This window comes from Mastigoproctus giganteus, chromosome 7 (genome assembly GCF_048544385.1).
Source record: "Mastigoproctus giganteus isolate SK-2022 chromosome 7, ASM4854438v1, whole genome shotgun sequence".
In the NCBI taxonomy this organism is placed as follows: domain Eukaryota; kingdom Metazoa; phylum Arthropoda; class Arachnida; order Uropygi; family Thelyphonidae; genus Mastigoproctus; species Mastigoproctus giganteus.
Genome location: NC_143581.1, coordinates 117,151,726 through 117,165,579, shown reverse-complemented (window position 1 = coordinate 117,165,579; position 13,854 = coordinate 117,151,726).

Here is a 13,854-nt window from a genome sequence, read left to right as displayed (position 1 = left end):
CTGTCCTTTTCCCCACAACAAGTAACTTTTGTTGTCCTAACACCTGTGCAACTTTAGATTCAAAAATCAATTCAATTTGCTATGCATACTATAAAACTGAAGCCTGTCTTCCACATGTACATGTGTTTAGGCATAAAACTAAACAGTTTTCTGAAAAGACTTCACAAAGAATTCACATTTTAGTGAATTTCAGTGTTAGTATATTTGATTTTTATCATTCTTTTCTTACTGTCTGTAACCATGGACTAAGCACTCTACGGCCAGAGATGCTGCTGTGCCATAAAACCACAAATCAGTCGATTAACCAACCTTCTGTTTTCTAAGGGGTGACACATACATTTCTCTTCCGCTTATAAAATGGAAATACAATAATCCTTTTTTTTTTTTTTTTTTTTTTTTTGAATTGGCAACTTCATTTTTGAAAACTATATCAAAAATACTTAGCAAATTGAAACTGTGTTGTGAAATTATTTAGATATACACTTATACAATCTAATTATTTAGATTGTATAAGAAACACTGCCATTATAAATTTTATTTCCTAATGTAGCATTTCACTTTTTTAGTTTCATGAATTAGTAATCTTCAGTTAACTTAATTATTTATCAAAGATTTACACTTGCTCTGCATTTAAAATTATTATTTTAATAAACCTATATAAGTAAAAACATACAATTACTTAAATCTTAACGTTTCGTTTAGATAATATTACCAGCCATCTAGTTGAAATGTTAGCTCTTTGTAAGTAGTTTTTACTTAATTGGCAAATACATTTTCCTGCATTGTAAGTTGCAAAGACTATCTCACTAACCGAATTTTGTTGTTGTTTTTTATTGTATTCAAATGAGTTTGTCCAAATACCCGAGCTTATTGAGGCTAGTATTAGAAAATGGATAGGTGAGATTTAACCTTGACCCCAGTGCAACTCGTTGTTGAACCTAGAATTTGACTTCTTAGATCATTTTGAAGTTTGTGTTCAAAATGCACATAAGAAAATTAGGCAGAACTCTATAAGGTATATCACATAAAAAGTAAAATAAATGCTGGGCAAAATTCATTCCTCCAAAGTTTTCGAAAACTCAACCAATTGAGTGTTGAGTGAGGATTTCTTGGTGTGAGTTTCCAAATTTTTATTTCTAATTTACAATTAAAATAAGACAGTGAACTGCCATTGATCACAACTTATTGCCCAGTGAACCATGTTTGTTTGTTTGTTTTTTTTTTTTTTTTTTTCATGGGAAAATCTAAATCCATTCTACTAACTGCCAACTTCTGTAAAAGTTCCTAATACAATGAGACATTAACAATTAGGTTAGGTAAATTGACTGAAGTACAGTATTTGCTGTCTGGTTGTGGGAAACTTAAAAAAAAAAAATTTTGAATTAAGTAATGACAGTGTCACTATTTCTTCATTGTCATAATTTTATTTTCAGTCTGTATCATTACTTATGTTAAAATTCAATAAGTGCAGCCATAAAAAATTCGAACTGTTACCGTTGATTTACACAGTACTTAAGTTTGATTAACTGTTGATTTACACAGTACTTAAGTTTGTCCATTTGAATAACTTTTTTGTAGCACAGCCAAATTTATTAAAAAAAATTAATTAAAAATTATACTAAGTTAAAAAAAAAAAGTACAAATACTTTGTTTATTTATAGTTGCTTTTTTTTTTCTTTTTTTTTTCCCTTAAAAGATGTTCAATGTTCATTGTAAATACAGTTGAGTAACACTTTTTGATCCAAGAAAAATGTTTGTTACTTGGTTCGCTGTAGCAATATGAAAGGGGGGGGGGTCATTTTTTTTTTTTTTTTTTTTTAATTTTGTCCCATAGGCATGTATATGGTTTGTTGGTTTTTTTTTTTTTTTTTGGTTTTTTTTTGTAATTTCCTTAAGTTTCCATGATGGCAAATCAATAAAACAAGAGAGCAGAAAGGCAACTTTTGTATACCAACTATTGGTTCATTGATTTATTAAAAGAAAAAAAAAACATTCACTTAGTCATGTAAAGTTTCTGAAACAAAATTCAATAATGATGACAATTTGCTGCATGGACCTTCAATGAGCTGAGGTGGTGTGTTTTTTGACATTGGCAAGAATAAATCACTCATCTGTATGTAACTTAATGAAACTATTGTAAATAGTACAGTTAACGAAATTTGCTGAAATGACTGTAACAATTGGAGCACCAACACTGCAGGGTAAACTGATTGACCCTGTAGTGGTGGTGCTCCCAATTGTTCAAGTCATGGCAACACTGTCCCTGACAAGAACAAACTTTCTTTTTAATATCTGGTAAAAGTTTTTGGATTTTTTGTATTCTGTGGGAATATACTGATATTTCATCTTTTCTTAATAGATTACATTACTTGTTGTATATAATTTCTTTATTGTGCATGCAAAAATCAAAATTTAAAAATAAATATTCATTTTTGTACTGATCACCAAGGAGGTGAAAACTTCAATGTAACTGTGCTACTGCTGAAAATCTACCAGCGCAGTATCATGTGTTGTGCATTTGTGTTAATGTGAGCTCACTTTCATGAAATACGTACAGTATTCGTGTATATATATATACAGGGTGATTCACTACCAGTGCGACAAACTTGCAGGTGTAGGGGGCACAAAGATGAATCAGAATCACATAGCATTGCAGGGTCCAAAATGCCTTCGGCATGCGGTAGAGGGCGTTGAATGGGAGGTCGCGTGAACAGCGATCCCGCTGGAAGTCAGCATTTGCGAACCGGTTCCCGAGGCAGTAGGATGGACGAGTATTCAAACGTTGAACTGGCGACCATGCACCTCGCGTATGGAGCTGCGGACTGTAACGGGCGTGCCGCTCTGCGCTTGTAACAGGAACGTTTCCCGCACAGGTGTGCTCCTCATCATACGATTTTCGCACGTGTGCACAGAAGGTTACATGAGACTGGTTGTTTCACGAGAGGTACTATGAATCAAGAGCGAACAACTAGGACGCCAGACAATAAGGAGAGTGTCCTACGTCTTGCAGAAGGCAGTACGAGTACTCGAGCGATAGGTCAACGATTGGGTATTTCCCAATCCACTGTATTGAGGATACTGTCAACAAACCAAATGAGTTCATACCATCTGCAACGCATCCAATCATTGGAGCCTGCGGATTATCCACTCCGGAGGACTTTTGCTACTTGGTTTCTTCAACAGAAACGGTTTGCAAATTCTGACTTCCAGCGGGATCGCTGTTCACGCAACCTCCCGTTCAACGTCCTCTACCACATAACGAAGTCATTTCGGACCCTGCAATTCTATGTGATTCCGATTCGTCTTTGTGCCCCCTACACCTGCAAGTTTGTCGCACTGGTAGTGAATCACCTTGTATACAATACATGCATGAGTACTGTATTTCACATAGTTGTGAACACGTGGGAAATTGTGGTGAATAAGGCAAAGGTGAATTCTTCACATTTTTGTTAATCCTGAAGTTTAAACTATAGTGAAAGAAAATGGGAAATTCTGAAAAGTGCGATCTTCAGATTCCGTGCTTGCTGGATAAGAGGTTCCAAACCTGTATTTAATAATTCAAAAGTCAGTGATAATATTAACTTGAATAGCAAGAGCCTTCAAGTCTAGCAAAAACCAGTAAGAGATGAAAGCACAAACATCAAGTCTAAGTCTAGCAAAAACTAGTAAGAGACGAAAGCACCAACAACAAAGACATGAAAAACTGACCAATAAAATGACTCTCACAGTACCATTTTCCAAAGTTGTTTAGAGGAGACTGTTCAGTGTGACATTTCAGCTGAAATACCACTGTTTTTGAAATGGACTAACTACAGTGAAGACTAAATTTAATTTCTTATTGGAATTCCTTTCTTAATTTCAGTAAAAAAAATTTTGAATTGTCACAATATAGTTAAAAGAATATTTAAACATTATTTTCTTATATATGGATCAGTAAGATGAAATATTGAATTCTTATAATTCAATATTTCATCTTACTGGGTTACCGGGTCCAGGGTTTCCCAAATTGTGCACCGTGGCACCTTAGGGCAGTGCAGTTAACTCAGGGGGTGCCATGGTATATTTTAAAATTTCGAGGGAAACACAGCGATACCCTGACATCTCTCAGATACAGCAAAGTAGTTCATAGTTTCAAGATTACTTATTAAGTTGTTTGGAACTAACTACCTAATAAACAGAACAGTTAGTTATTTCTTTTGGCCTATGGAGCGCCATGAAAAAATTACTGAGACACTAAGGGTCTGTGAACCAAGAAAGTTTGGAAACCTCTGATATAGTCAAAAAGAATGCAATTAGATTCATTTATGAAACTCTAACAGAGAACTAAATGAGTTTGTAATAACTGAGAGCAAAGTGGAGGAGAAATTGGTAAAGTTAAATATAAGAAAGGCAGATAGGATTATACAAGCCCTTAGCCACAATTATGAGAGCATTCTTGAATTCAATGTATATCCCCACAGACTGGAGGAGATGTGCAAATGTATACCCAGTTCACTGAGAGGGATCGAAGGGTGATATGAGTAATTACAGACCATTTGGTTTAACTTCTGTTCTGGGGAAAGTAGTAGGATCATTGGTTAAAGAAGCAATGCAGAATCATCTAGACCAGTGCTTCTCAAACTATCTGTGGTAAAGAACAAATTCCTTTTATTTCCAATCCGTCTCAGACTGGTAACGAACAGTTCACAGACCACACTTTGAGAAGCAAACTCAAACAACAGACATAGTTTGAGTTTGTTAAGGGGAAGTCTCGTCTGACCAATTTAATTAGATAATATGATGTGGTCACAAAGAAACCGGATGCAGAAAATAATTTTGATATCATATATTTAGATTTCAGGAAAGGTTTTGATACTGTTTAACATGGAAGACGGCTGTACAAATTGGAGCAGTATGGCATTAAGGGCAAGTTGCTGCTATTATTAATCAGAGATTGTTAATCGAAGGATGCTGCTCTTTGTGGGCTAATGTTATTAGTGGAGTTCCGCGGGGTTTCATATTTGGCCCATTGTTGTTTCGTATATTTATCAGTGATATTGATGAAGGTATATCAATCAGTCTTAATGTCCAAGTATACAGATGAAGCGAAAGTTGGCAAGGTTGTTAATGAAAGTATACTACTACAACAGAATCTTGAAAAGTTGGGCAGATGGGCTTAGAAGTGGCAAGTTTAACATTGACAAATGCAAAGTACTGCACGTGGGTAGCAGTAACCCCAGAGTAACATACCAACTATGTGGTACTACACTCAGGGTAGTGGAGAATGAAAAAGACCTAGGGGATAATGTGCAGTCAGATATGAAGTTCTCTGAAAAGCACTGTGATCTGATTGAGGTGTATAAGGCTTTGAATGGTTTGAGCAGGCTGGGTACTGATGGGATTCTTCCTCTTGCTCAGATTACTAAGCTGAGGTGAGTATAAATATATGTTGAGGAAAGACAGTTGTAGAATAGATGCATGGAAATTTTCATTTAGCCACCTGGTGTTGATTGCTAGAACAAACTTTCATTTGTTGTTGTTTAAGTTGATAGCTTAAATAAATTCAAAGAAGAACTGAACAAACTTTTGTAATGAATGGATATGTGAAATGGGAAGCAGTTCTTACCCCTCCCCCTGCTATTAGCTTGCTTTCTTACATCATATGCCACTACTAATGCTAATAATAAATAAAATGCAGATTGCAAGTAATACAAAGTTAAGCAAAAACAACTACTCATTTTAGAAATGAAATGACTACTGTGGAAAAGACATTTTTTGTTATTAAAGTTGCATAATATGTATCAATGCATTTTCAAATTCTATGCAATGATAATGTATTTTTTGTGGGCACTAGATTACGAAGCTGAGCTCTGATACATTCTATTTGTTTTCCCCGGTAAGAAATTTTGCAAACGCAATCCTCTTATATTATTACATTGTTTGTTGCTCTGTATAATGTTACTGGTGGTGTTGTTTTGATTTTATTGCGAATGTTTTATGTCAGTTGCTCAAGTGGCCTTGGATAATTTACATAAGCTTTGGATTTTAAGAAACCCATAAAAAAATTGCAAACAGATAATTGATTATGGTAAACAATTTTTGTTACCAAAATGAGACATAATCTAATTTGGAAACATTTAATTTAAAGTGCCCCCCCCTGTTACGGTATAGCCAATATCACTTTTCACAGTTTGTATGAGTCTTCTTTGAATTTCATCAAACTACATAGTAGTAGTAGTGGCATGTGATGCAAGAAAGCAAATGTATGAGCTTATGCAGCATCAGCCAAAAAAAAAAAAAAAATCACACCATTCCCTCCAAATGCCTGTCCAGTTCCTCTTTAAATTTATTCAACCTATCAACTTCCACAACGACAGATGGAAGTTTGTTCCAGCAATTAACCACCCGCTGGCTAAAGGCAAATTTCCGCACATCTATTCTACATATCTTTTCTTAATTTGAATTTATGCCTCCTTAGGTTCGTAATCTGAACAAGTGGAAGGATCCCATCAGAATTCAGCGTGCTCAACCCATTCAAGGCCTTATACACCTCAATCAGATCACTGCGCAGGTGCCTAGTCTCCAGCCACTGCAATTTGCAGAACTTAAGCCTCTCTTGATAAGAGGATCCCTTCATTCCCCTCACCAATCTTGTTGCCCTTCTCTGTACACGCTCAAGTAAATCTACATCCTTCCTGAAATGAGGCCTCCAGACCTGTATGCAGTACTCAAGGCATGGCCTGACCATTGCCTTATACAGAGGGATAATCACCTCCTTTTCTCTGCTAGCAAAATTCCTATATATCATTGACAAAACCCCATGACCTGCCCTGGTAGCCTGTCTGCATTGCTCAGAAAGCTTCATATCTGCCTGCACAATTACTCCCAGGTCTTTTTCATTTTCTACCACCTTAAGTGTAGTACCACACAGTTGGTACGTTTCTCTGGGGTTACTTCTACCCATATGCAGTACTTTGCATTTGTCAAGGTTAAACTTCAGTTGCCACTTCTTAGCCCATCTGCCCAAATTATCTAGATCCTGTTGCAGTAGCACACTGCCATTACTGTCATTAACAACCCTGCCAACTTTGTATCATCTGCAAACTTCGACACTAAGCCTGATATACCTTCATCAATATCATTGATAAATATACAAAACAACAGTGGACCCAACACCGAACCCTGTGGGACTCCACTAATAACATTAGTCCAAGAAGAGCAGCACCCATTGATTACCACCCTCTGTCTTCTCGCACTTAACCATCCTTTTATCCATTGTAGCAACTTACCCTTAATACCATTCTGCTCCAATTTGTACAATAGTCTTCCATGCGCAACATGCTGGACAAAGACCAATTTCTGCACATCATCCTGCAACTTTCCTTCTTCGGTTTGAATTTATGCCTGTTCAAGTGTGTAGTCTGAGCAAGAATGCTATCAGCAATGAGCTTATTCAATCCATTCAAGGCCTTAAACACCTCATTCAAATCATGTCACCAAAGCTCTTTCTTGGAAGGAGCACCCTTTTGTAACCCTCGCCAATTTCACTGCCTTTCTCTGCACCTGTTCCAACAGACAGAGAAGGACTGGGTCAAAAATTGTTACTGGGGAAAACAAATAGAATGTATCAGAGCTCAGAGTGTAATATTGAAAATCACACCGGCTTCCCGTCCACTGGGGCCGGCCAGTGTGATTTGGCCAGTCTAACCCTGCCAAAAGATCCACATCTTTCCCAAAATTGAGCATCCAGACCTGTATGCAGTACTTAAAATGTTTTATCTATTGCCTTATACAACGAGATAATGACCTCCTCCTTATTCCTAGTAGAAATTTTCTGCGTATCAGGAGCTGTCCTGGCAATGTGTTTGCACTTCTCAGAGAACTTCATATCTGACTGCACAATTAACCCCAGATCTTTTTCAATCCCATCTACCCCGAGTGTTTTACAACACGGTGTGTTATTTTGAGATTACTGCTATTCATATGCATTGCCTTGAATTTGTCAATATTTAACTTCAATTGCTGTTTCTCAGCTGATCTGCCTAATTTTTTTAGATCATCTTGCAGTAGCATACCCTGATAACTGTCAATAACCAAACTTAGGCATTAAGTTTCATATGCCTTGATCAGTATCATTAATAAATATAGAAAAAAATAATGGGATCAGCACCCTCTGGACAGTTAATAATTACTATTACTAGTTGCATTTTGTCCAAGAAAGCAAGCTTGTAAAGTATCAACCAAAATAAAATAAAATGAAAACCTCTTCAAATCACCTGCCCTTCTTTGAATTTATTCAAGCTACAACGACATATGGAAGTTTGTTTCAACATTCAACCACCCTTCCTGCATTTCAATTTATGTCCTGTTAATGTGCAGGGTCTCAATCCATTGAAGGCTGTAAATGCCTGCCAGATAACCACACAAGTGTCCAGTCTTCAAACACTGAAATAAGCAGAATTGAAGCCATTTTTGATGTTAAGACCACCCTTCACTAACTTTGTTGCTCTTCTCTACACCTGTTCCAGCAGATATATATCCTTCCTGAAATGGGGCCACCTGTATGCAGTACTGACAGGGAATATCGGAACGGACATATGCACAAGTACCACCTTTGAGGCTGTATGATTCCTTTCGCCTCAAAGGCGCATATGTACGTTCCGATATTCCGTGTCAGAGACTTGGTAATTTGAAATCTCCTCTCTTTGATCTTCTCTGGCTTAAAACCTCTCTACCTCACTGTGTCGTCATCTGTTATCTCTACAGTTCTCCCAAATCCACTAATCACTTGGTTCTTTGACTTCCTCTCTTTGCAACTTGACTTTCTCCAGTCCAACTTTCCTAACAGTGAAGTAATTTTCCTTGGTAATTTTAATGTTCACAACTCCAACTGGCTTCCGTTTTCTGGTCACCAACCCAGCTGGTCAAGATGCTGAGGCTTTTGCAATTTCTAATAACCTTGTACAGATTGTTCATTTACCTACAAGAATACAATCCTAACCATACAGCCAACATGCTTGATCTTTTCCTCATAAATAACCCTTCTAAGTACATGGTCAAAGTGAGTGGTCCTTTAAGTACCTCAGATCACAACTTGGTGATTGTCTCTTCTCCAATGGAGCCTTTATCTCATGGCTATTCCCAACCTCATATTGTTTGGCATTACAAGAATGCAAAATGGGATGACCTGCAAGATTTCTTTTCTTCTTTTCAGTGGTCGGACTACTGTTTCAAAATTTCTGATGTCAATGATTGCTCAGATCGTGTCAGTGAAATTATTATTGTAGGAATGGAATCCTTTATTGCACACTCCACTCTAAAATCTCATCCTTTAGCTAAACCTTGGTTTTCCAATAAATGTGCTAAGGCTGTTCAAGCAAAGAATGTTACATTTCGTAATTGGCTTGTTTCCAAATCTTCAGTTTCATTTTCTGCCTACACCAAAGCGCGCAACAATTGTAAAGCAGTCATTAATCAGCCCAAACTAGATTTTGAATAGACTAAGAGTAGAAAACTTGCTTCTTGCCTTAATGGTAGCCGAGCATTCTGGTCTCTTGCCAAAGCTAGTGGCCGCAACTTTTGCCCATCTCTGCTCCCACCTCTGTCCAAACCAGATTGTTCTGTTGTCACTTCAGCCAAGGATAAAGCTGACTTGCTAGCATCCCATTTTTCTTCCAACTCATGTGTTAATGATCTTGGTAAAACACCTCCCACCATTCCCAACACGCTCCATTCAATGCCCCCTGTGGTCTTCCGTCAAAAGGATGTCAGAAGGATTTTGACGAATCTTGATGATAAAAAAGCTCCAGGAGCCAATGGTATTTCTCCTCTTGTTCTCAATACCTGTGCTCCTGAACTTCCTCCTATTCTCTGCCGCCTTTTTTCACTTTCTCATTCCAAAGGTGTTTTTCCTTCTGCTTGGAAATTTGCTCATATCCAGCCAGTTCCTAAAAAAAGATGACAAATCCCTCCCATCAAATTATCATCCCATTGCAGTTACTTCTATTCTTTCTAAAGTAATGGAGAAATCAATTAACCGCCAACTCTTAAACTACCTAGAAACCTTCTGTCTGTTCAATGATGGCCAGTATGGATTCCATCAGTGTCGATCCACTGGTGATATTTTGGCTTATATTTTACCCATTTATGGACTAATTCAGTGGAAAAGTTTGGTGAAACACAAGCAGTTGCTCTTGACATCTCAAAGGCTTTCGATTGTGTTTGGCATAAAGGTCTTCTAAACAAGCTTCCATTTTATGGTTTGCCCACTGTTTTTCGTAATTGGTTATCCAGTTTTCTCTCTGATCGCTCACTGAGGGTGATGGTAGATGGCTCTCTGTCTATCTGCCTCAGTATATCATATGCTGACAGCCTGTATGCATTGCTCACAGAACTTCATATCTGACTGCAAGATTGCCCCAAGGTCTTCTGCATTTTCCATTACCCTAATTATAGTGCCACATAGTTGGTGAATTAATTTTGCATTACTGTTACCCATAAGTAATAACTTCTATTTGTCAATGTGGAACTTGAACTGCCATTTCTCAGCCCATCTGCCTAATTTTTCTAGATCTTGCTGTAGTATCATATCTTGATTACTGTTATTAACCACACTGCCACCTTTTGTCATCTACAAACACAGACATTAATCCTGATATACCTTCATCAGTCTCATTAATAAATAGAGCAAACAGCATTCGGCCCAGCACTGAACTGGGGTACTCCACTAATAATATTAGTCCATGAAGAGCACTCTCCATTAATAACCATTTTCTGTCTTCTTCCACTGAACCATTCATTGCAGTAATTTACCCATAGTACAGCAGTCTATGTGCAAAAGAGTTAAGTTAAAGAATCTTCTTTAATCTAATTATATGATGATTGGGTTGTTTTTTTTTTTTTTATCCAGTTTCTTTTGTTACTGCATCAGAGTATCCAATTTTATTCATCAGAAAAATTTCACCCTAACAAATCCTTGTTGTGACTACACTATGATTGAACTCCTCTAGGTGGTCCTGCTTTACTTTTGTTTTTTACCAGCCATTCAATTATTTTCCCTGGAACAGAAGTTAACAGGTTGGTAACTACCCATGTCACTTTGATCCCCTTTGTGTGAATTGGGAATATAATTGGATAGATCTCATTTGCTCCAGGTGCCTTGCTTACATTTATCTTCAGCAATTTCTCTTCTAATTTCTTCTTAGTTACCATAAAATCATTTAGCTTCCTGTTAGAATTTGATATACTTCTGGCATACTTTCCCCAAGAAATCTACATGTGTGAATGTAGATGCAAAATACCCATTCTGTTTCTGAGAAAAATGAACAACAATTAAACCACTGACATCAGGTGGACCAAGTGATTCAACCGCATCCTTCTATAATACAGGAACTCCCCGACTTATATAAGTCGGAATTTCCCCCATGCTTGTGCAGCACTCGCAGCTGTGCTCGCTGAATTGATTGAATCAAAAAAGAAGTGTTTGCCAAACGTGTAAATACAATTATATATTGCATTTATTCAATTTTTTATCTCGTGTGCAGGAAAAATTACAAAAGCATGCAATTTAAAAAAAAAATTATAAAATTACAAAAAGAGAGAGGACACAGGCAGTGAGTTTTACCTCTCGAGCATCGTTACCAGAATTAACGTCTTCAGCTGATAAGTACGCCGCTGCGGAGGTTGAGGACTGTGGAGATTTAGAAGGGGTCGCCTGCTCAACCTTACGAAAGAACATATTAATGGATGACTGGATGGTGGCTTTTTTTATTTTCATCGTAGATTTCTTTGTAGCAAGGAAGCATATCATTCTTCCCTCTGTTAACTTTTAAGAATCGTTCTCTGTCAGGATCCATCATGTCAAAACTTGCCATTGCAATCTCAATCTCTCTCTCTCTCTCTCTCTCTCTCTCTCTCTCTCTCTCTCTCTCTCTGGTGTTGAAGTATCTCTGCTCCTCATTTGGTTCATCTTGAGGTTTGCCAGCATTTTCTTCTTTCACTATTACTGCCTGCAAATTAAGTTTTTTGTTAGAGAATTCCTTCTCTTCTTCCTCTCTTAACTCCTACACATCTTTGGCAACAATCTTATCTGTAACCTCTTCATATGATTCGTCTTTTTCAAATCCTTCAACACTTTTTACATGCCGTGGACATATTTTATTCCATACACCATTTAAACAACTTTTAGTAATTTCCACCCAGGCCTTATTAATGATGTTTAAGATGGCATAGTAAATATTGAAAGATTTCCAAAAGTCTCTTAATGTAAAATTTTTCTCACTGTCTACTGCAGACAATGCCTGAGCAAATGTGCATAAATAGTATGCTTTTAAATTAGAAATAACACCCTTACCTTTTTTTTTTTTTTTTTTCTCTATGTAAATTGCAAACATGACAGGTATTAGAACTTATAGTACTTAGTACCATGCTTGGGTTGGAGGTTGAGAACACAAAAGAAGATATTTGTTGACATTGGACTTGAACTTCTGTAGACTGTAATTTTCAGGAAATACATATGAAGGAAGATTGTTCCAGAAAAGGCAGTCGAATGAATACACGAGGAAGATGAAAAGTTGGTTCTGTGAGTTTGAAGTTGGACAGTAAATGAATGTTGGCTGGTTGGTGCATGTATTCGGACTGTTTTGAAAGAGAGAGCGGGAATTATAGAAGCCAATTCAGAAGAACAGTGCCCATGGAAGTATGTGCAGAAGATGCATGCAGCAGAAACAGTACATCTATGAGACAGCGAGTAGAGAGACTCTGTTAGACATGAATCATTAATTAATCTAACTGCCCTCTTCTGAATGGAATCAACAAGCCTGAGAGAGGTCTTGGGAGCACCACCCCAGATGTGGGAACAATATTCCATGGCAGGGCGGATTTGCGATTTATACAGAGTGAGCAGCCTTTTGGAAGAAAAGTAAAGCCGAGAGCAAAAGAAAAAACCAAGTTTTTTAGATGCAGAGGAAGCAGTATTTGTAATGTGCTTGTGCCAAGAGAGATTAGAAGTCAGGGTAATCCCCAAAAGAGAGAATTATTTTGCCTAGAAATAGGAGTATCACTAAAGATAGGCATAGGAGCAGAAGAATCCTTTTTGCGAGATATAAGACAAGACAGTTTTAGAAGGGTTCAAATTAACTAAGTTGTCTTTGCCCCACTGGAGAATTACCTGAAGATCGGCATTTAAGGAATTAGTAGCAGATTTTCGAGAAGTTGAAGCTGATTAAGCAGGACAAGGTTTATCAAAATGCAAAGTGGAATGCAATGTGCTATCATCGGCAAAACTATGGATAGGATTTCCAGTCAATGGAAGAAGGTCATTAATATACAAGAAGAAAAGAGTGAGGGAAAGAACTGAACCTTGGGGGACACCAGCATTAGTGGAGAAGTTAGAAGACAGAAAGCCATCTACCATCACCCTCAGTGAGCGATCAGAGAGAAAACTGGATAACCAATTACTAAAAACAGTTGGCAAACCATAAAATGGAAGCTTGTTTAGAAGACCTTTATGCCAAACACGATCGAAAGCCTTTCGTATGTCAAGAGCAACTACTTGTGTTTCACATAACCTTTCCATTGAATTAGTCCATAAATGGGTAACATAACCCCGAATATCACCAGTGGATCGACACTGACGGAATCCACACTGGTGATCGTTGATCAGACGGAAGGTTTCTAGGTAGTTTAAGAAACTACCTAGTTTAAGTAATGGAGAAATCAATTAACTGCCAACTCTTAAACTACCTAGAAACCTTCCGTCTGATCAACGATCACCAGTGTGGATTCCGTCAGTGTCGATCCACTGGTGATATTCGGGGTTATGTTACCCATTTATGGACTAATTCAATGGAAAGGTTATGTGAAACACAAGTAGTT